Source organism: Dasypus novemcinctus, chromosome 17 (assembly GCF_030445035.2).
Source record: "Dasypus novemcinctus isolate mDasNov1 chromosome 17, mDasNov1.1.hap2, whole genome shotgun sequence".
NCBI classification, from domain to species: domain Eukaryota; kingdom Metazoa; phylum Chordata; class Mammalia; order Cingulata; family Dasypodidae; genus Dasypus; species Dasypus novemcinctus.
This window is the reverse complement of record NC_080689.1, coordinates 51,365,915-51,388,040: the sequence shown is the minus strand read 5'-3', so window position 1 is coordinate 51,388,040 and position 22,126 is coordinate 51,365,915. Positions and strand designations below refer to the sequence as shown.

At 44.6% G+C, this 22,126-nt stretch overlaps 1 long non-coding RNA gene across 1 annotated transcript; it reads right to left on the bottom strand.

Moving 5' to 3' along the window:
• Positions 1 to 14,019: 14,019 nt before the first annotated feature.
• LOC131273027 (uncharacterized) lies at positions 14,020 to 21,616 on the bottom strand. The gene is made up of 3 exons (XR_009181162.2): positions 21,565 to 21,616; positions 18,571 to 18,678; positions 14,020 to 14,565 (listed from the first exon to the last, which is right to left on the bottom strand). It is a non-coding gene; the product is annotated as an uncharacterized lncRNA (long non-coding RNA).
• Positions 21,617 to 22,126: the final 510 nt, after the last annotated feature.

Below are 22,126 nucleotides of genomic sequence, written 5' to 3'. Positions count from 1 at the left end.
GTAAGAAACTGAGAGGTGGAGAGCCCAATATCATCCCAGAGAGAAAATAATGTAAAGAGAGTGGGAGAGAGAAATGGCAAGAGAGTTTCCTCTCTGAGGAACATGTACAACCCTTCCAACAGAAGCAGTTAGTTACCTGGGAGGCCTTGGGATCTGGTGAAGAGTTCTTTTATTCATTTGTTCATTCATTCAATTAGAGAAGTTGTAGGTTTACAAAAAAAAAAGGCAGAAAATTCAGAATTCCCATATACCAACCCCCATTATTAACACCTCGTGTTAGTGTGGCACATTTGTTACAACTGATGAGAGAACATTTTATTATTGTACTACTAACTATAGCCTGTGGTTTACGTTAGGGTTTACTTTTTGTTTTACAGTCCTATCTTGTTTTCAATTTTTATTCTAGTAATGTATATACAACCTAAAATTTCCCCTTTTAACCATATTCAGACATAAATGGATGAGCCTTGAAGATATCATAAGCCAAACAAAAGGACATATATTGTATGATGAGTTCTTGATAGCTGCATCTGCCTAGACTTTGGGTAAAGATGGTGAAAGGGAGACCAGATTACACAATCTCCTTCTACCCAGCACATCATAAAATGATCACAATACATTTTTTAAGCCGAAAATTAACCAGAGGCCACCAAACATGGAAAGGAGTACAAGTGCACACCATAATACTGTTAAGAGGAGAGAAATATGTCATGAGGAAAGAAACAGAGGATCTCAGAATGGACTGTTAGTTGGATCTTCCTCCACATACACCTGAAGCTGAATGAGGGAAAAGGGTTAGGGGACAAGAACCCAAAAAGTGTCATCAGTAACTCAGTTTGGCACAAAGGGGGCCAAAAGGCTGAATAGGCACCCTGGGGAGAAACCCTGGAGAGGCTACCAAAGCAAGAAGGGACTGGAGGAAAAGGGTCTTACTTTTTTCCAGGGCTTCAAGGTCACCTTGGGGGAATGAGCCAAAGTCCAGAGAAGAGGAGATGGCGCTGCTGAGTGGAGCAGGTCCTGGTGTGGGATAGCCCAGCTCTCTCCAGCCCCTGCCCTGTAATTTAGCTTCCTAGGCTATTCAAAGCAGATACCATGAAATGGTTTGGCTTAAACAATGGGAATGTAGTAGCTTACAGTTTAAGGCTGAGAAAATATGCAAATCAAGGCATCATCAAGGTGATGCTTTCTTCCCGAAGATTGGCTGCCAGGGATCTTGGGCTCCTCTATCACATGGCAAGGAGCATGGTGGCATCTGCTGGGTCTCCCCCTTCTCTTCCAGGCTTTGTTGCTTTCAGCTGCTTGCTTCCATGCTTTCTCTCTGTATTCATTCCATTTATAAAGGTCTCTAGTAATAGGATTAAGACCCATCCTGAAAAAGGTGGGTCACACCTTAAATGAAGTAGCTTCATCATAAGGTCTTACAACAGATTCACACCCACAGGAATGGATTAACTTTAAGAACATGTTTTTCTGGGGACATACAGTTCCAAACCACCACCCCTGGAACCCCCAGACCAAAGTAAGCAGGAAGTATCACCCAGCCCCCAAACTCTAGAGCGAAAGAATGACAGGTGTCAAAAAGAATTCCCCTTCACACTACCAGAACAACAGATGATCTAGCCAGAATTACCCAGGCAAAACAAAAAGTGATGGCATGGAAGCCAAGCCAGCACACTAGATTTTTAGAAAAGAAGAACAAGAAAGAGAAGGCAGAAGAAAAGTAACAGAAGGAAGAGAAGGAAAGTAAGCAAAAAAATACTATACAAAAAAAAATGGACTGGAAGAAAAAATTGTCCCAAATACAGAAAAAAAAATGTACTTTTCTGCATAGTGTTTCATACTATAGAATAAATACAAATATTTAATAATTAATTAAATAGTTGAAAACGGATTTAATAACTGATAAGCTAGCTCCATTAACTGTTTAATTAATTTAAGAAAATTTAATATGCTTATTAAATTTAATAAAACAAGAACCAAGGACTGAGTTCATAAAAGAACTAAATGAAATAATAAGGAAATCCAGAGCTAAGAGAAAAAATTAAGAACAAAGGCAAGAGCTTTACAGAGCTATTAAATAAGGTTAGATACATCAAGGAAGCTAAAATAATTGTCTGGGTCAGAGGAAAGAAAAGTTTGAGGTAATTACAGTGAACGCTGAGGAAAATGACAAAGCATTTAGGAAGATGTTGATATATTGAAGACAAATACAAATCGTCCAAGGCCTAAGTATGGAATTTCCCATCAAGAGGATGGGCACAAGCGGAACCTCTCCCTTCTGCCCTCACCTCTAATAGCTGGATAAAATATAAAACATTTAAATACCATTGCCTCAAGAAAGGGAACTCTCCAGGGACAGGCTTGGAACAAAGGTGGAAATGGGAGCTGAACCCTTGGGGACTCAGGGGAGAGGAGCGGTTGTGACTAGGGTTGCACAGAGCAAAAGCCCCTTGTGCGGTGGGAGCCATAGGCCGGAAGACAGGACTCTGATGCGCCGCCATGTTGGAACCCAGCCAGGAAGAGGCCTGAGGGTGCGGCTGAACGCAGGCCGTCTGCCCCAGCTATGGGTGGGAACAGAGTCACCAGTCCTGGCCCCCTAGCCTAAGACTCGGTTTGAGGTCAGGGCTGCATCCCATGGGACTACACTGAAACGTGCCCTCCAGAAATCCTCCCTCCGTGACCCAGGAGGAGAACTCCCAAGGAAGATGACTCCCGTGAGAGATGAGCTCATAGACAACAATTACAAAACCTATAAAGAAGACTAGAACACTGCGGCAGTTTTCAGACCCCAGAACAAACAAGAAAATTACACTTGGGTAACTCAAGATAAGAGATGATCCTCAAGAGATTTTAAAGTAAATGTGTTTGAGGGGAGTTATTACTTAATGGGTATCCAGTTTCTGGTTGGGGTGATGAAAGAGTTGTGTGACATTGTGAGTGTAGTTAAAAACACTGTGTACAATAAAAACCAGCGTACACATGTTTTCTTGGTACACTGTGTACAATATTTTGTTTTTATTATGTTTATTATGTTTATGTCCATCCTAAGCAGCACAGCTCCTAGACCTTGCAGTCACGTCACTGCCCGGCGAGGTCACCACTGTGTTCGCTGGTAATGGCTGCCAGTACCCCATATGCCACTGTGCTAACTGGACCAAGACATGTGGCTGCCTTCGGAAACCGCCATGATATTCCCATTTTATTAGGATGTGACATTTGACTGCTGTTTGCTGGAAAGAGTTGTCTTTGGTGCCTAGGATGTGCATATGCACCCTTAGGCATGATGCCTTTAGGCAAAGCACAACCTGAACAGCCTCTGACAACCCTCAAGGCGGGAGAGATCTCTCTCCCCTGTCAGTGTTCACAGCTTCTTTAGGAGGGTCCACAGCCCTGTTCTTTCCATTTTCTTACCGCCTCCTCACTTCCTCCACCCAGGGCCGGGTCAGCAGCCATTGCTAGGGCAGCCCCCACTTCCCAGAAGCGCATGCAAAAAGCTCCTCCTCAAGACTTTCAAGCCACAGCCTTCGACATTGTGGTGAACTTTCTGTCCACCCAGGCATACGCTTCTGGGCCACCACTGTCTTTGTTGTTTCTTCTCCCTAGAGATTTAAACCCACTCTGTCAGGGTGCACAATCATTAAAGTCCTCTTCGTCTCTCCCAGGAGTCCTAGCAGATGCTCATGCAAAGCAGATTAAGTGCCGTGCTGGGCGCCCACCACCCTCCCTCACGCACACCCGTCCCAGGAGCCTCCGCCATGTGAGTGTGACTGCCAGAGAGGGACAGGCACAGGGTGAGAGACTTCACACCCTGAAAAAGTCTGCTTTCATCCCTCATCAGTTAAGACAAAAAAAGTTTAAAAAAAATTTAAGGGGGTCCTCAAGAGAAAGATAATGGCCTTTTAACCTAGGAACACCTGGGGCCCCACAGCCAACTATACGATCTGAATGCTGAGTGAAAAATAGCTCAGAGCCCATGTGTCTGTGTGTGTGAGACAGAGAGAGGAGAGAGAGTGGATGTCTATGTGACTGCATGTAGAGGCCCAAGTAAGTAATTGAGGGGTTTTGTAATTTCCCCTGTGCCCACCCCCTGTTGGCCTGGCCATACCATTTCTATCTCGCTCACTCCCCAGGTTTGTGCAGCCATGTGTGTTCTTGTGCCTAATTAAGTGGTTCCTGGAAGGGGGGCGGCAGGCAGCCTAGTGATAAGACAGAGTCAGGTTCAGGAGACTCCACGCGTTGCCCTGGGCTTCCCCAGAGGGCGATGGATAGAGAGTCCCCGCAGGCCACAGGCCCAGGGAGGGGCTGTAACACAGGCAAAACTGCAGGCGCTGGTCACTGATAAGGAGCCTTCTGCATCTTGTCAAAGAATAATTTTCAAAAAGTCAAAAACATAGTTCACATGAGGAAGTTGTTCCAGTGACGGGTTAAAATTCATAGAACTATACAACAAAAGTAAATTTTACTGTTAATTTTTTTAATGAATTAAAAACCATGGCCTTCACACAAATAGAGAAAGAACCCCAATGGGAAAAGTGTTTAATTAGTGAGGGAACCAGCAGGATGGTAAAGCTGGTTCCAAAAGGTCTAGGTGATACTGAAGAATTATTATCACTGAAAGGAGCAAGAAATAACAAGACCGCATAATTATTTATAAAACAAAACTTGAACCTGTTCAACCTTCTGGCTAAAATAGTCTTATTTGCATCACTCTACAACAATCCTGCAACACTATCAGTTTTCCAAGAGTTAACTCCTTCCCTCATAAAGCTGTAAAACACCCTAACCATTAATAAATAGCAAGTCAGGTAACAGTACACCGGTGGGACACAGTTCTAGAAAACCAGATAATTCCTGTGCGGGCCTGCTAGCCCAGTCCCAGCATGACTCACAGGGCCTCAGGAATGCTTTGTCACGGTTCCAAGTCTTTGGCAACTTTTTCTAATAGGCCAGGTCAAAGGAAAGAGGAATGTGAGGCCCAGAGCTGTCCCGGGGAGGAAAGAGTGACCAGAGCTACCAAAGAGGCCTGGGGCCCAGGAATGCCCAGTCCTGGTAAGGAAGCTGGCTGGTCTTCACCCTAGAGGGACATTTAGAGTAGGCATTTGTAACCTTTTTTGTTCCACGGACCCCTTTGCCAGTCCGGCGGAAACCACGGATCCCTTACTAAGTCCAAGCTACTCTGTGTGTTATTCAATAAATATATCATACCTGTGCCAACATGTGCCCACAAGAACAATGTTTCTATGAATTTCAATTGAAGCTTATGGACCCCCTGTTGAGAACCTCTGATTTAGAGAAAGGATTGCAGGAAGGTAAGCCAGGAAGGGGTTTCTGGCTCCACAGACCACTGCCCCAGGATTCTAGACCATCACAGCGCGGCGCAGGCAAGGCGCAGGCCTCCCTCCCTCTGGGCATCATGGGCACCGTTCCCTCCCCGTGACTTTGGGTGGGCCCCTCTACCTTTCTTTCCAGACACTGGAACTGGGATTCTTGGGGGGGGGGAGGGGAGCGGTGAGTAGGGCAAGAACCTGTCCACTCCCAGGGGCCACCTCAGAGTAGGCCCAGGGCTGATTTGGGAGTGGACTTGGCCTCCTTGGGACACCTCTGGCTAGGTGGGAGGGGTCTCGTGAGCCAGCCCCCCAGGGTGACCTCTGAGTACAGGTGGAGCCAGCGTCTGGACCATGAAACCAGAGCCTCTGAGGCTCTGGAAACCCTGCGGCTGCTGGGTTGTCCTCGGCTGGGAAGGGAAAAGCAAAGCTGCTTTGCAGGATTGGGAATGCTAAAAATGTGCGCAGGGGAGTTGAGAGTCTGGAGAGGGAGGTGAGCAGGAGCCTGGGAACAAAGGGCCCTGAGAAACCCAGGGGAGGGAGCAGGGAGCGGAGGTGACAGGGATGGCCCAGGCCGGGCCCTCTGCTGCAGCCAGCCAGACGCCCTGCTGCTGGCTCGGTCACCCTGGGGCAGGCGGAGGCGGCTGGCTCAGGTTTCCCTGGAGGCGGCCGAGTTTTTCACCTCCCAGGTGACTGCGAACAGAAGGTGGACGGGCCGATGGGCTCCCCTCGGCCTTCGTGCCAGCCCGCCTCTCTCCCAGGGCTTCATAATTCAGGCCCAGCCACCTCGCGGGCCCCACCCCGGCCGCAGGGCTGTGAGCTGGGCCCGTGGTTTCTGTCCCCCCCCCCCCTGCCTCCCCACACTTCTGGGGGGGCGGGGGGCGTTAGGCCAACAGAGCCCTGAGGAGAAGACCCTGCTCAGCTGCCGCCCTTGGTCCCAGCTGTCCCCGCCCCTGGGGGCCGACTCCACAGCTCTGGTTACTGCTCTCGGGCAGCCGCCCAAGCCCTCCCCAGGCAGGCTGGAGTCACCCCTCAGTGGACTCGTCCAAGGAAGGGAAGTTCTCACGACCGCTTCCTCCCTGCCCTTCTCCTCAGGTTTCCCCCCTTGCAGCACCCCCCCCCCACTGCCCCAGGCCCACTCCCAGTCTGCTCTGCTCCCAGACCTGAAGCCCCTGCTAAGTTGGGGGGGGGGCAGCACGGCAGAGGGCAGGACTACCCCTCCCTTCCCTCAAGCCCCCAGACTCTGTTCTGTAGCTGTTGTGAAAACCCCCAGAGCACCCTTGTAATGGTGGGGTGGGTGGGGGTGATGGTTCTGTACCTGAGCGTGTGGGCTGAGCGGACAAGGATCTGGTAGAAGGGGGGCAGGTGCTGCTGCTCTGGGGAGGGCAAAGGCAGAGGTGGATTCCTGGCATTCCTGCTGGGCATGAGCCGCAGAAAGTGACCGTGGAAAGAGCCTCCCCCCAGACACAGGCTGGGGCACAGGGTCAGCTTCGGACCTGGGTTCTCGGCTCCGCTGTGCCACCATCCAGGGGACAGTCAGGGGACCACACAGCACAGGAGGGGGTTCCCGGTGGTGGAACCCCTCACAGGGAGAGGACACAAGGCCGCACCGTGGTGCTGGCAGCAGCGGCAGAGAAAACGACCAGGCCACCTGCGGCAGGTGAGCCGCTTTCTGCCTCGACACACCTGATTGCCACGCAGGGCCGTGAGAAGCCAGGAGAGGCCGGGGCCACAGCCAGGAGAGAGGTGGGAGCGCAGGGGAGACAGCAGCCCCCGGGGCGCCCCAGAGACTCCTCACCTCTCCAAGCAGCGGGAGCCACATCCATGGGACTGAAGGATTCCGTGGGTCTTCGGCGAGGCAGAGCCCAAAGGACTGCTCTGCCCACTTCCACGCCCCAACAGAGCCTCCTGACAGGAGGAAAGTGCCTCCTACACAGCCTTGGGGGGCACTCAGCTCTCTGAAAGCCACAGCACGCCCTCGTTGATGCCCGAGGAGAGTTCTCTGACCTGAGGGTACTCCAGAGTTGGCCTTCTGTCCACAGGGGTGGCTGCTCAGGAGAGGGTCCCCACCCAGAGCAGCTGTGCCACCCAGGCTGGCCCTTCCCGCTCCTCATGGTGGCCTCGGGAGGTGACATGAGCACCCGAGACAGCGCGGACTCTCAGGTTAAGTGCTACTAAACGATGTGTCTCCATCTTGCGTGTCTGCAGTCATGTTTTGGACGCAAATCTAGATTATCGTATTTCCCTGTTAAAGGCAATTTTGAGGCAAGTCACAGATGGCCACAAGTTGCATGATTCCATTTATATGCAACATCCAGAACAGGCAGATCTATAGAGATAGAAAGGAGATTAATGGCTGCTTAGGTCCCCCGAGGTCTGTGGGCAGCAGGGAGATGGGGGTGGGCGTCTGAAGGGCATGAAGTATCTTTCGGGAGTGATGAAAATGTTCTGAAATTGATTGTGAAGATGCTGCATGCTTCTGTGGATGGCGTGAAAACCATTGAAATGTACACTTTAAATGGGTCAAGCATATAGTGTGTGAATTATATATCAGTAAAGCTGCTAGAAAATAAAAGCCATTTTAGCAGATTTTGCCTCACAAGATGAGCTGTCATCTGGCGTATGGACTCTGTGTCCAGACGCCTGTGGCTGTCCCTGTGACCAATACATATTTTAAAAGTTCTTTGGGAAAGCTTTGCTCCCACCGATCCCCACCCTCTGCCCCCTGCCCCGCTGACCTCAGCGGCTGCAGGGACCCACAGAGCTCTACCTGACACCTGTGTGTCCACTGAGGTGGGAAAGGGCCCAACTGGCCTCTCGTCTGCCTGCTCCGGCCCGGGCATGGAAGGCACTTGAGCTATTTGGGTTGTCAGGGCATGGCTGTGGACACACACAGCAGAGGCTCCAGGTGGGTGAGGACTTGACCAGGAAACCCTATCTCGACCCTAAGCCCCGGCCTCAGGGACCCGGAGCAAAGGGCTGGCACGGGGCTGTGGTGAAATGCGCCTCCACTTCCACGGAGAAGGTCTCTCAGAGTGCACCTCCTCTTCTCTCAGGGTTGTTGCTTATGCCTCTGATGGTCTCCCTCACAGCCAATGCACTTTAACACATTGATTCCCTTCTGGGCGGTGGGGGTTGCAGACTGGTGGGGGCTGAGACCCGCAGGCTGTTAACAGTCTAGTTCAGGACTCCAAATTCCCTCCGGTTTACCCCAGGGAGCCATGTCATGCCAAGAGGTAAAAATGGTTGGGTGAAATGGTTGCCTGGCCCAGTGCTTCTCAAACAGCTCTGGTTTTTCAGTGGTCTCTGAACCAGCAGCACCCAGGAAATGCGAATTCTCAGGCCCCATCCCACATGTGCTGAATCAAAAACCATTTCAACAACTCTGGGTGGAACCCAGACACCTGCATTTTCACAAGCCCTCCAGGGGAGTCTGATGCCCACCGAAGTTTGAAACCATTGTCTAGATTCTAAGGTCCATGAGGCAGAGGGACAACTGCCTTGTTTTCAGTGCGTATCCTCAGCACCAGGCTATGTCCGTCTGGAATAGTAAGTAGTCATTAAGATGTTGAATGAGTGAGTGAATGAATGAATGAATGAATGAATGGTTTAGCTCCATGTGTCACTGACTTCCTCTCTCCAACAAGGTTTCACCCAGGACATCTGCAAGCTGATAAAACAAGAAGGGTGTGCCTATATCTGATAATACATACCAGCTTCTTGTTGGGTCAGTTTAGTCTCTGAATTATTAAGCAGGACTCACAGCCCATTTCACGTTTTCTTTTTAGAGATGAAATCTTGGATCTTGGACAATTTTTTTCTCTAACCTCTAGAAATAAAAGCAATTTCCATTTGATTTTGGAACGAAGCTCTCCCCCACAGCATTCTGACCCTGGAAGGAAAAGGCAGATACAGCTGAATGTTTTTTTTTTTTTTGCTTTTTGGGGTAAAATGTACCCACATTTATTATATATCTGGCTCCTAGGAGAAACAAGAAATAGAGGCCAGGCATTTCTTAGAAATCCTGGGTGGGGGGTGGGGATGAATGGCAGGTGGGTTGTACACAAAAAGAAACAGACTTGTTCCCCTTTTATAAGCTGTGGTTTGGCCTAGGTCTGAGCAGAGCTTGGTGCCTTCCTTCATCTGATTCCAAATTAGGGGCAGACTTTCTGGTTTTCTGGTGCACCTTCCTCTAACTCTTCTCTCTAATGCCCCAAAGCTTGCATTTTTTTCAGCTGCACACCTCCCTCAACCACTCACTCTGTCACCCTATCCAGTGTCCTTTCTGCTGTCACAAAACATTTCAGCTGGCAAGATACCAGCCTCAGACAGGCTGGGCATACTGCCAGGACACTGAGGTGTTCTCTGTCTCCAGAGCGCTCTGCTTCCTGCCACTGGATCCTCCCTCAGAAGTCACCACACTCAGCTGACATGCCCTGACCACCCTCTGGGACCATCTCACCCCACACTCCCACTGGGCATCCAACATCTTCTCCTTTTAGAACAGGGCCCCCACAGTAGTATGCCTGCATCTGTTGGTAGACCAGCAGGCTGCCTGCTCTACTCCCTCCTTCATCTGTCACCTGGGATTGCCAACAACAAGGGGGAGGGCAGGGCGGGTCGCAGTGCTCTTAGTCACTCTGCTCAGGCTCTGAGTTGTCCGCTTCACTTCCCATCCATCGTTTGTCACACAACTCAAGGACCATCATCCAGGCCTGCTGACTGTAGATCTCAAAGCTTTGGGAAAATCCAACACAACCACTCAACTCACAAGGGTCGAGTCCTCCGTGAAGGAATATTACCTCTGAGTGCTCAGCCCTGAAATCTTCTAAGGAGTCTCCTCTAGTTGATATTGACACCTCTGGAGATAAAACACCGATGAGGAGGGAAAAAGCAGACTCCAGACAAGGAGACAATAGAGCACTCTTAAAAGTGAGGTTCTGTCCAGGAATATACCAATTCACTCATAAGAAAACTAATTCCTTCCTTCCTTCCTTCCTTTATTAATTCCCTTGACATTTATTGGGCACCAACACCTACTGTATGTGGCAGGCAACAGAGATACAAAGAGAAATGAGATATGGTCCCTTCTTCAAGGTGTTTATAATCTTGTAGGGAGACAATCTGTCTCATCTCAGTGCTCTGATGGAGGCGACCTCAAGCTAACAGAGAGGAAGGGCATCTTTCTTGGCCTATGGAGGGGTGCAGAGGGGAGGAGAAAGTGGCCCATTGAATGATGGGAAGTAAAAGAGAGCATGGTGCCTTTGGGGGAGGCCAAGTAATTTGGTATGTCTAGTGAAGGGAAAGGGGTGCAGGGAGAGGAGCCCTGGTGAGGGACCTGCTAATCCATGTGCTACAAATGGATCTAAGACAAATTGATTTTTCACAATTAGTAGGTTCTTTTTAGAAGCTCTCAGTACCTTCCCCAGTTAAAGGTAGGAGATGTTACGAGTCACCTGCCCCATAACTCTGTTTCTAAGGCACGTGTTATAAAGAAAGCATACTCAGGCTGAACTTTGCCACACTTACACGTATTCATCACCAAGGAGGTACAACATATCCCTGTCCCTTTCAGGTTTTCCATTGGCCCCCTGCATGAAATGTTCACTTAGGGCAGATGCAACAGTACTCTGGTGGCAGGATTCAGCTAACCACCCAGGGGCCAGGTGAGAGGATTCTCTGTGAAGCAGCTGAACAGGACTAGGGTAGGCTCCTGAGCCAGAGGCAGCATTTTAAAGGGGCTAGACAGTCTTCTTGCTGAATTCCCTCTCATGTAAGGGCCTGCTCAATATGTCTAGTCAATCTACATGTCATGAACACTTTTCTTTTCCCCAATGAAGACTGGTTTCTAGCTATTATGCAAATTAATAAACCTCTGATACTGGTCAGTGATAAAGGTGATTGAAGCTGGAGGGGTCCCTCTGGAAGAAAAGCTTCCATTTAGAGTTGTTCAAATGGTAACAGCCAACCACTCCTGGAATGTTCCCCATTAGGGTACTTCAAATGTTTACTAACCCTCCTGGCGTTCAGACTCAGACAAGCATACGTCATATGGTCTAGGTTAAATATTGTGAAGTATATTATAGGAAAATTAAATACCATCAATATCACACTGTTAAGGAAAGCGATGAGGGGAGTGAGCTGAAAGCTTTTAAGATTTTCATTTTAGGAAGATCATTCCAACTATGGACAATGGATTGTAGAGGGGCAAAAGGAGGAAAGACCAGTTAGCAGGAAGTAATCCCAGAGAGAAATTATGAGGACATATTTGCAGTTAGTGAGAAGATAGGGATGCAGTATGGGAAAAAGTAGATGGGAAACAGTAGATTCAGGAGATAGAATTGAGAGAACTTGGTGAGTAATGGGTTGTAAAGGGTAAAGGAAAAGGCTTGGCAGTAGATGGATGGGAACCACTTGCTGAGATAAGGATGGGAGGAAGGGCAGGAGGTGGAGGGGAGAAGACCGAGTGTTGGGTGGAAGATTTGAGGTGCCTGTAGGTCATCACCTGGAAAGGTCCAGAGGCAGGGCCATATATGCATGTGGATCTCCCTAAGAGAGTCAAACAACAATATAACAACAAACAGTTATAAAAATAAACCAGGACCACAATAAAAATTTAAATACTAACAACAGTTACCTCTTCAGGTCATCATGAAGAATAACAGATAATAGGAAAAAAATGCTTAAAACAAAACCTGGCATACACTAAGTGCCAAGTATTATCTGTTATCTGTTGCCCGCTTTGACATGATGTAATCTTAATATTTCCTAATAATAAACAATATTTGCATTCTTGGGAAATCATTGTTCAGTCGTGGAGAATTGTTTTTCATTATATTATATAATTAAAAAACAAAAAAACAACCCGGGACCAGAAGCTAGAGGAGAGTCCACTAAAAACTAGGCGGTGGGCCCAGGGATAATTAGACCAGCAGTGATAGGACAAACTGAGCCTACACGGTCTAGAAAAACAAAAAGCCATGTAATCATTATTGACTCCTGTCTTTTTCCATCCCTACATCCAGTCTCACAAAATAGGCAGAAAAATACGAATTACACGTCTATCTATTTGGAGCCCATAATAAACCATGATTTACATGGAGCAAGCCATCACGGAATTCTGGCTTCCAAGGTCTTCCAGAATCTGTACCCACTTCGTATCCCTGTCTTAATTCCCACCAATGTCCTTCCGTGCACTTAGACCAATCTATTCTTCCTCCACACCCTCAGCCTTGCTCGTTCCCCTCTGCACTAGCCTTTTCCTTAATCTTCTTCTCCACTACCCAAACCCCACCCACACGCCCAAGTCCCACTAAGGTCCCACCCATCCCTGGTGGCTTCCACACCCCAACCAGAGATTCACCCTCTTTGAAGTCAGTTCAGTGGAACACATTCTTCTTCTGAGGGTCCACTGTATGCCAGGCACTATTCTGGGTCCTGGGAAAATCATGGAGAACATGACAGCCACCGCCCCTGACCTCATGGCATTCTTGAGGGGAAGATGGGATTTAACAACTGATTCCACATGTGCTGGGGATTAGAAAAGAAAAACCAGGTGCTGCAGGAACTGAAAACAAGGGAGCTTAAACCAGTCCAAGAGGCCAGAGAAGCAAGGGCCTGAGGAGATTCAGTACACCAGTCTCATTTAAATTATTTTGAGCCACAGTCCCAGAAACTATTGCCCTCTTGTTTGAGCAGGTGGTGGAACAAGAGAACTGAGAAATTAACTGTCTGTTGTTTTCTGGTCTGGAAGCTCATAATGAAAAAAACAAAGCATCTTCCCCTTCTCCTGATGGACACCAGAGTCCTGGGGGTTTGAGTTTCCCTTGCCCAAAGAGGTAAAGTTGTTGTTGTTGTTGTTTGTTTGTTTGTTTTAATCAAGCAGATAAAGAGCTGGTAGGAGAGCTTAGATGGTAGCTAGAGAGGGGAGGAACCCAAACTGGAGGCAAGGAACGGGGGAGGGCTTTAGCCCACCCTCAACAGGCCCCAGGACTCACAGAGCTCTGCACCCCAGGAGTGGAGGCATCTTGAAGGGGTGGTGGCCTGAGAGCCTCCACAAAAATGTGTCCTAGCTTGGCCCAAAAGTAGGGAAGCCTCAAGTATGGAAAAGACCACGAGGGCTATGGACAAACTGCACCAGGAGAGGCAGTCGGTGCTGGATTAGGGACTGCGCAAGGCCAGGGTTCATTTGCAAACCCGCAGGCTGGGATGGAGGGGGCTAGTAAAGATGGTAGAGGAGGGGGAGTCCACAAAATGACAAAGAGTGTGTTTCCTGCCAACCCACGTGGGCAGACGAGATTGGGTTTGTGATTTCTCACACTTGGGGGAGCATGAAGAAAAATTATAAGCTCCTAGAGACAGGACCCAAGTCTTTTACATTTTATATTCCCTTCCTGGCCCTTGATGGTGGCCGGCACGTTGTGACTTGGCTGAGTGGGTATTATCATTTCTGTGTGGTCATTTTTCCCCTCCTCCTCCTTCCTCTTCCTCTTCTACTTCTTCTTTCGAAATTAACTTTTTTAAAGGTATTATTTACATACAATGAAATGCACCCTTTTTAGTGCACAGTGCTATTAGATTTTATAAGTTCATATAGTCATGTATCCATCAATGAAGACAATTATAATTCAGTAATAATAAGGAAAAACAACCAAGTTTTTAAATAACCAAAAGAGTGAAACGTATTTTTGGACTCTGCATTATCTTTATAATTTTTCTGTAAATCTGAAATTATTACAAAATAAGTTTATTTTTTAAAAGGGAATAAAAGATTTGAACAGATATTTCACAAAAGAAGATATACGAATTCCCAGTAAGTGCATTAAAAGAAGCTCAACATTATTTGTCATCAAAGACATGCACATTAAAACCACAATGTAACACCACTATACACTAAAATGGCCAATATTTAAAGACTGACAAAAACCAAGAGGTTGCAAAGATGTAGAATAACTGGAGCTCTCATACATTGCTGGTGGGGATGTAAAATGGTTCAATAACTCTCAAAAACAGTCTGGCAGTTTCTTAAAAAGTTAAATATACCCTTAGCATAGGACCTAGGTATTTACCTAAAAGAAATGAAAACCCAAAAATGGCCAAAAAGCACATGAAAAGATGCTCAACGTCACTAGCTATTAGGGAAATGTAGATCAAAACTGCGGTGAGAGGGAGTGGATGTGGCTCAAGCAGTTGAACGCCCACCTCTCACATGGGAGGTCCCAGGTTCAGTTCCCCGTGCCCCCTAAAGAAAAAACAGACAGACAATGAGCAAAAGACAATGAGCAGACAATGAGCGAACAACAAGTGCAAATGAGCAAAACTAAGCAAACAGAGGAGGGAGACGGGGAGGGGGGGACAATTACAATGAGACATCACTTCACACCTTACAGAATGACCATTATTAAAATAACAGAAAACTGCAAGTGCTGGGGAGGATGTGGAGAAGAGGGAACACTTCCTCACTGTTGATGGGAATGCAGAACGGTGCAGACTCTGAGGAAGACAGTTTGGTAGTTCCTCAGGAAGCTAAATATAGAACTGCTGTATGATCCAGCAATTCTGCTACTCGGAATATAATCAGAAGAACTGAAAGCAAGGACATGAACAAATATTTACACACCAATGTTCATAGTGGCATTATTCACAATTGCTAAAAGATGGAAACAACCTAAGTGCCGGGCAACCAATGAATGAATGAACAAAATGTGGTATATATATATATGATGGAATACTATTCAACTGTAAGAATAAATGAACTTGGGAAGTATATGACAACATGGATGAACCTTGAGGACATTATGTTGAGTGAAATTAGCTAGACACAAAAGGACGAATATTGTATGGTCTCACTAATATGAGCTAAATATGGTGAGTAAACTTACGTGTTAAAGTATAGAATAATGGTTACTAGAAGGTAGAATGTGGGGTGAGAAAGGGAGATGATGCTTAATGTACGTAGAATTTTTTATAAGGCTTATTGTAAATGTGTGGAAATGAATAGAGTTGATGGTAATACATTATAGTGAGTATAACTAATACTGCTGATTTTTAAATGTGATTGTGGCTCATAAGGGTAGTCTGTGGATATATTTCATTTGAAAGGAAGCTAGAGAATAATGTAGGGACTGTATAACATAGTGATTTTGGTTGGGATGAGGCTTATGGTTAATAGTATAAGAATACTTTTCCTTTACAAAGTGTTAAGCATATGGTGATACATAGGAAAATTACAACTAATGTAATTTATAGATTATAGTTAACAGTAATATTGTAATATTTTTGCGACAATGGCAAAGAAGATATTGTATCAATTCTAAGGGACAACAATAGAGGGGTATAAAGGGGGGTGGATTTTTCATTTTGGAGTAATAAAAACATTTTATTTATTTATTTTTTATTGACTTTGTAATAATATTACATTAAAAATATATATATATATATGAGGTCCCATTCAACCCCACCACCCCCACCCCACCTCTCCCCCCCCCCCCCCCCCCAGCAACACTCGTTCCCATCATCATGACACATCCATTGCATTTGGTAAGTACATCTTTGGGCACCTCTGCACCTCATGGTCAATGGTCCACATCATGGCCCACACTCTCCCCCATTCCATCCAGTGGGCCCTGTGAGGATTTACAATGTCCGGTGATTGCCCCTGAAGCACCATCCAGGGCAGCTCCATGTCCCAAAGACGCCTCCACCTCTCATCTCTTCCTGCCTTTCCCCATACCCATCAGCCACCATGTCCACTTTTCCCAATCCAGTGCCACCTTTTCTATGTGGACATTGGATTGGTTGTGTCCATTGCACCTCTATGTCAAGAGGAGGCTCAGATTCCACATGGATACTGGATGCAATCCTCCCACTTTCAGTTGTAATCACTCTAGGCTCCATGGTGTGGTGGTTGTCCTTCTTCAACTCCATCTTAGCTGAGTGTGGTGAGTCCAATGAATCAGATTGTAGGTGCTGGAGTCTGTTGAGGCTCAGGACCTGGCTATCACATTGTCCGTCCAGAGATTCAAATCCCCTAAATATATCTTAAACCCCAACACTAACTGCACCTCCAGCACATTAGAATGAAAGTCTTATGAAGAGAGATCCCATCTGAGTCCAGATTCATCACACCTAAACACCATTTCCAAAGAGGGGCCATCTGACCTGGTAGTTAACCCCATCGGCCATGACCATAACTCCCATGGGTCTCTTTAGCCCTCAAAGGAACCAATACCTGGGGGTTGTATCTGCTTTATCTGTCTCTCAGACTCTGCTCAGTTGTGCATAAGGGCAATCCTTCTGCCAGCCTCCAGACTCTTTTTTAGAGACTCGTAGCCATATAAACTCATTTCTCCTTTCCATTTCCCCCTTACATTAGGTCAAACAGCATTTTAAAGTCATGTTATAATAAAAACATTTTAAAATTGACTAGGTGATGACAGCACAACTCTGTGATGAATATGAGAGCCATGAGTGTACACTTTGAATGGGTTTTACAAAGCATGCACCTATATAACACAATGAATCCTGAGGTGGAAGATAGACTGTGGTTAACAGAACAACTATGAGAATGTTCTCTCATGAACTATAACAAGTATATAATACTAACACTGTATAACATGGTTATTTGGGGGATAGATGTGGATTATGGTTAATAATATAAATATAAGAATAGTCCTCTATTACAAGGTGTTAAGAATATAGTGATACATGGAAAAATATAACTAATGTAATTTACAGATTATAGTTAGCAGTAATATTGTAATACTTTGGAGTAAAGGCAAAGAAGGTGCTATATCAATGCTAAAGGTCAAAAAAGAATATGGGATTTAGTTTTATGAGATATAAATATGATAAAGCTTTTTTTCCTTCTTCATTCACTTCATTAACAAGGAGACCTTGGTCATGTCATTTAACCAATCTCTGCTCATTTATGTATCTCTCTGAACCCTGGAGAAACAATGGAGTTTGTTTTTAGGATTAAATGGGATAAATGTACCAGGACAGAATTTTTTAAAGTAATGCTTCCTTAATTTATTAAACTGCCTTTTGTCTATTATTTTATTTTTTGAAGTTGAACTAAACTTGACTTAAAAATTAAATTAAAAATTGGTTGTTTTTTTCTTATAGTTACTGAGTGGTAAAAGTCCTTCATAGTTTCTGAATACAAGTCAGATATATGCACTACAAATATTTTCTGCCAACCTTTGCTTTTCATCTTCTTAATGATGTCTTCCAAGGAGCAGACGCTCCGTATATTTAATAAATTTCAATTTAAAAATTCTCTTTTCTTTCATCCTAGACTTTCTGTGTCTTGTTCAAAAAAAATTTGCCTACCACAGTTCATGAAGACTACGATTTATTCTAGAAGTTTTTATTACTTATTTTTAACTCTAACATGCCCTCAGGGGTGACTAGTTAACACTGTTAACATTTGAAATACCCTAATTACGAGTAATACAACAGAGATGGTTACTTAGCTGTTCAAAACTGCTATCAAAATCTACACCAGGGGGTTTGTTAATTAGCCTAAGGGAAATTAGAAATGCATTTTCATAGGTGAAATCAGTGATGTTCAAGAAATGATGGTTGGTTGTGGAAGTTGCACAGACCACACCAGCACGAGGCAGGTGTAAGGCTCGATTGGGCAGGCCCCTGCCGCCCACCCCATCGCAGGGCACTCAGCCGAGGCCCAGGGGTGCTCCGTCCCTCCACATCACCGAGGAGCCTGTCTTCTGTCTGAACCACAGGACTGGCTGAATCTTTGGTCAGGATCGTGTGACCTTCAACTCGCCTCAGAAAAAAACATTTCAATGAAGGGAACAGATGCTGTTCTCAGGACAGAGAGCAGAACTTCACAAAGCTATAGAACAGGCTGATCACTGTTTTTGTGCCTGCTTGCTAGAATGTATTTGTGTGTTTTGTGGGCTTTGGTCTCATGTGCACCTGTCTCTGCTCCATTTTGTCTAGGAAAACTCAAAGAGCTAAGGGTGTGGATGTGCCGAGATCATCCAGAACTGCATTGTCCAATTCAATACAGTCTAGCCACATGTCACTATTTAAATGACTATTTAAATTAATTAAAATTAAATACAATTTAAAAGTCAGTTTCTCCATGGTGCTGGACACATTTCAGGGCTCAAAGCTACATGTGGCTAGTGGCTACCATATTGGAAGTACAAATAAAGCAAATTTCCATCATGGTAGAAAGTTTTGTTGGACAGCCTGCTCTGGAGGCTTCTTCACTCACCTGGAACATGAGCTGGGATGACTTGAAATCTGGGCTCAGCTGGGACCTTTGACTGCAGCTCCTACATGGTGGCTGGATTCCAAGAGGGAATGCCCTGAGGAGGAGATCCTGTAGCACAAGAGGAAGGCAGAAGCTGCAAAGCTTCTTCTAACCTAGCCTTGAGAAATCATGCACATTCCTTCTGCCATGGTCTATTGTCTACAAGAAGGGTTGCCAGATAAAATATACATACTGCATGGGACATATTTATACTAAAAAAAATTCAGTGTTTAATTCAAATTTACTAGGTGTGATGGCTTGAAGCTGTGCAGACCCCCAGAAAATCATATTCTTAAAGCTAATCCATTCCTTTGGCTATAAACCTATTGTAAGCAGGACACTTTGATTAGGTTACTTCAGTGAAGGTGTGGCCCAGGGTGGGTCTTAATCTTTTTAGGGGAGTCCTTGATAAAAGGGATGAATGTGGGGAGAGAAAGAGAAAAAAGGCCGTGGAAGCAAGAAGTTGAAAACAAGGAAACCCAGAAGAGAAGGGAGGGGCCAGCAGAGGCTGCCATGTGCCTTGCCATGAGACAGAGGATCCCTGGCAGCTGGTCTTCTGGGGAGAAGCACTGCCTGAAGAAGGCTTGATTTAGACATTTTCACAGCCTCCGTACTGTAAACTTGTGAGTTTGTGAGTTAATAAATCCCCATTGTTAAAAGTCAACCCATTTTATGGCATCTGCATTTTGGCAACCTAGCAGACTAGAACATTGGACATCTTGTATTTTTATTTACTAAATTTGGCAACCCTACAGGTGAGTCACTAAAGCCAGCCAGATTTAAGCAGAGGAGAATTAAATCCACCTTTTGATGGGGGATTGGCAAAGTCACATTGAAGAAGAACATGTGGATCCAGAGATATTTTGTAGCTGTCTTCGCAGATTGAAGTGGCATCTGACAGGTTTCTTTGTTAGGAGGTTACTTTTTGTTATCCCTATTAATTTAGAGTTCTACTTAATGACTTCCTGGAATTAGCTATTTATATAGAAATACTTCGGTTTAGAAAATGCTTTTACAAACTTCCCATAATTATCCATAACTACATAGACCTAGTTATTTCACCTTAAAATATATTTCACCTTTAATAGATGAAATTTACTTTCACAAGCCCTCTGCAACTTTTTATATTTATTCAGGTCTTGTCCTACTTATTCCTGCCTTCATGAAAACCAACCATTTTATCTTAGGACAAAAACCACATTCCCTTAAACAAGCTTATCAAGTTTTAGACAGGATTGACTATGAATTCACTTCCACAAACTTTTTACATCCCTCTATATTCTTAAGTCTCATCTTACATCCCTCATTCTGTTTTGTGAAAACTAATAGTTTTATGTCAGGACAGATTTACATGTGTTTTTTTTTCCTTTAACTTAATTTTATTAAACACAAACTTACTACTTTCATTATTTTAAAAATCTAATAAGTATAGTGTTCATTTAATTAGCATCTGTAAAACCTATGGAGATTACAAAAACAAAACTGAAACAATTATAGTTTATGCAAGAAATTTTTTTTCCTCCATAAAAGACTAAAATTTCTTTTTTAAATAATATTCTTAAAATTTTGAACAACCTCAAAAGCATACTAACTATCAGTCTCTGGCATATACTATAAATTATTTAACTTGTTTTAATCATAATTTAGAAAAACCTTTCTATAGCTTTTAAGGATCTTTTTTTCCTACTGAAATTTGACAATTGGATTATTAATTATTCTCATCCCAAAGCTGTTAAAAAGTTGAAATCAAATTGAATTACAGGGCAAACTAAGGTTTATTCTGTGAACATTTCCTCTGTCCATATCATTCTTAATTTCCAGGCCAGCTAAACTTGCATTTCCCTTCCCCCACAGCTCTCTCAAAGATAAGATGGGGGGGGAGGGGTGAGCTCCTAGGAAAGACTTTTTTAAAAAAAGTTATTCAGTTTAAAAGTTACTAAACTTTAACAGGACCAATTTTATTAATGTGGTTATCCAGGCCCAATAAGAATTAACATGGAAACAGAACAGAGAACATTAATATTGTTGTTTTTTACCTTATCCCTTGTTTTTTCTAAATAATATAGCAACACTACACAAATGAAACTATGAAAACACATTTTGTACTAGCAGATTTTTTAAATACTTAAAACACTTTAATTAATGCACTTAAAAGCAGTAATACACAACTTTTAAAAGAAGAATTAATGGCACATATCAGTATTACTCTGTTTTCAAGAAAAACAATGTAATGTATACAATTTAATTTTATATGAAATTTGAAAGTTACAGAGGTATTCTATCTTAACAGTTTTGTTAAATACTTTGTAATTAGGTATATATGCATATACAAATTTAATTTATACAAAACCTGGAGAGAAGAAATTTCCTTAAATAATTACTTTTTTTTATGAGGACATAAATAATAAGCATTCAAAATGTTTGTTTTAAATTATACTCTATTTTTATGATAAGATTCTTAGATTGCTGTGTAGTGAAAAGCACCTTTGCTTTGCTTTTCCAAATAGTTTTGTTTATCTAAATTTTTGCATGATTGCTATCAGCAGTCCTGTAAATCAATTGGCAAAGGTCTGAGTATCCAGATTTATAAATCTGAATAAGCTTGAATTCTTTACAAGGCCTACTGAATCTTCATGAGAATTTGGGAAATCTTGTTATTAAAGAAGAGGAGTTAAACTAAGAGCCCAGAGGAAGAAGGCAGGATTTTAAAGAGCACCCGAAGCTCAGCCTCTCTAATTGCTGGGACCCTAGGAGTATTCATTTATCGTTAAGCAATTTGAATAGAGCTCTCTTAAGAATTTTCATTTGTTAATTTAGTATTACCATCTGGAAGTAGGGAAAATATATATTGAACAAACAGACACAAATCACAGAAACACAAAGTACAGAAATATAAAACTTACTGATTCCCACAACTCTAGGGAAATAGTAAAGAAACTGAAACAGTTCTCTTACCTGATGGCCGAAAACAGAGGCCATGACAGAGGACCTGACCAGACTTTAGCTCAACAAATGGATTTTGACCTCAACCACAACATAACAGGAGTGCAAAGACCCGAGGGCTTCCTGGGTGAGCCAGGAGACCGAGAGGATGGAACACAAAGGACTCCGACAGGTATCTTGCTCCTCTCTGAGGTGTCGGAGGTGTCGTCCCAGCATCCACCTTTGGATCCCATTTCTGTAGAATAAGTACTATTGTGCTGAAAATGAAACAGCCTTTTCTAAAAAGGGTGGTGCAGAGTACGTTTACTGAGCTAAAGTTGCATTAATGCAGGAGCAGCATCAAAAAGTTTCTGCTCGAGGGATGCAAACTTGGCCCAGTGGTTAGGGCGTCCGCCTACCACATGGGAGGTCCATGGTTAAAACCCCGGGCCTCCTTGACCCGTGTGCAGCTGGCCCACGTGCAGTGCTGATGCGCGCAAGGAGTGCCGTGCCACGCAGGGGTGTCCCCTGCGTAGGGAAGCCCCACACGCAAGGAGTGTGCCCTGTAAGGAGAGCCGCCCAGCGCGAAAGTGCA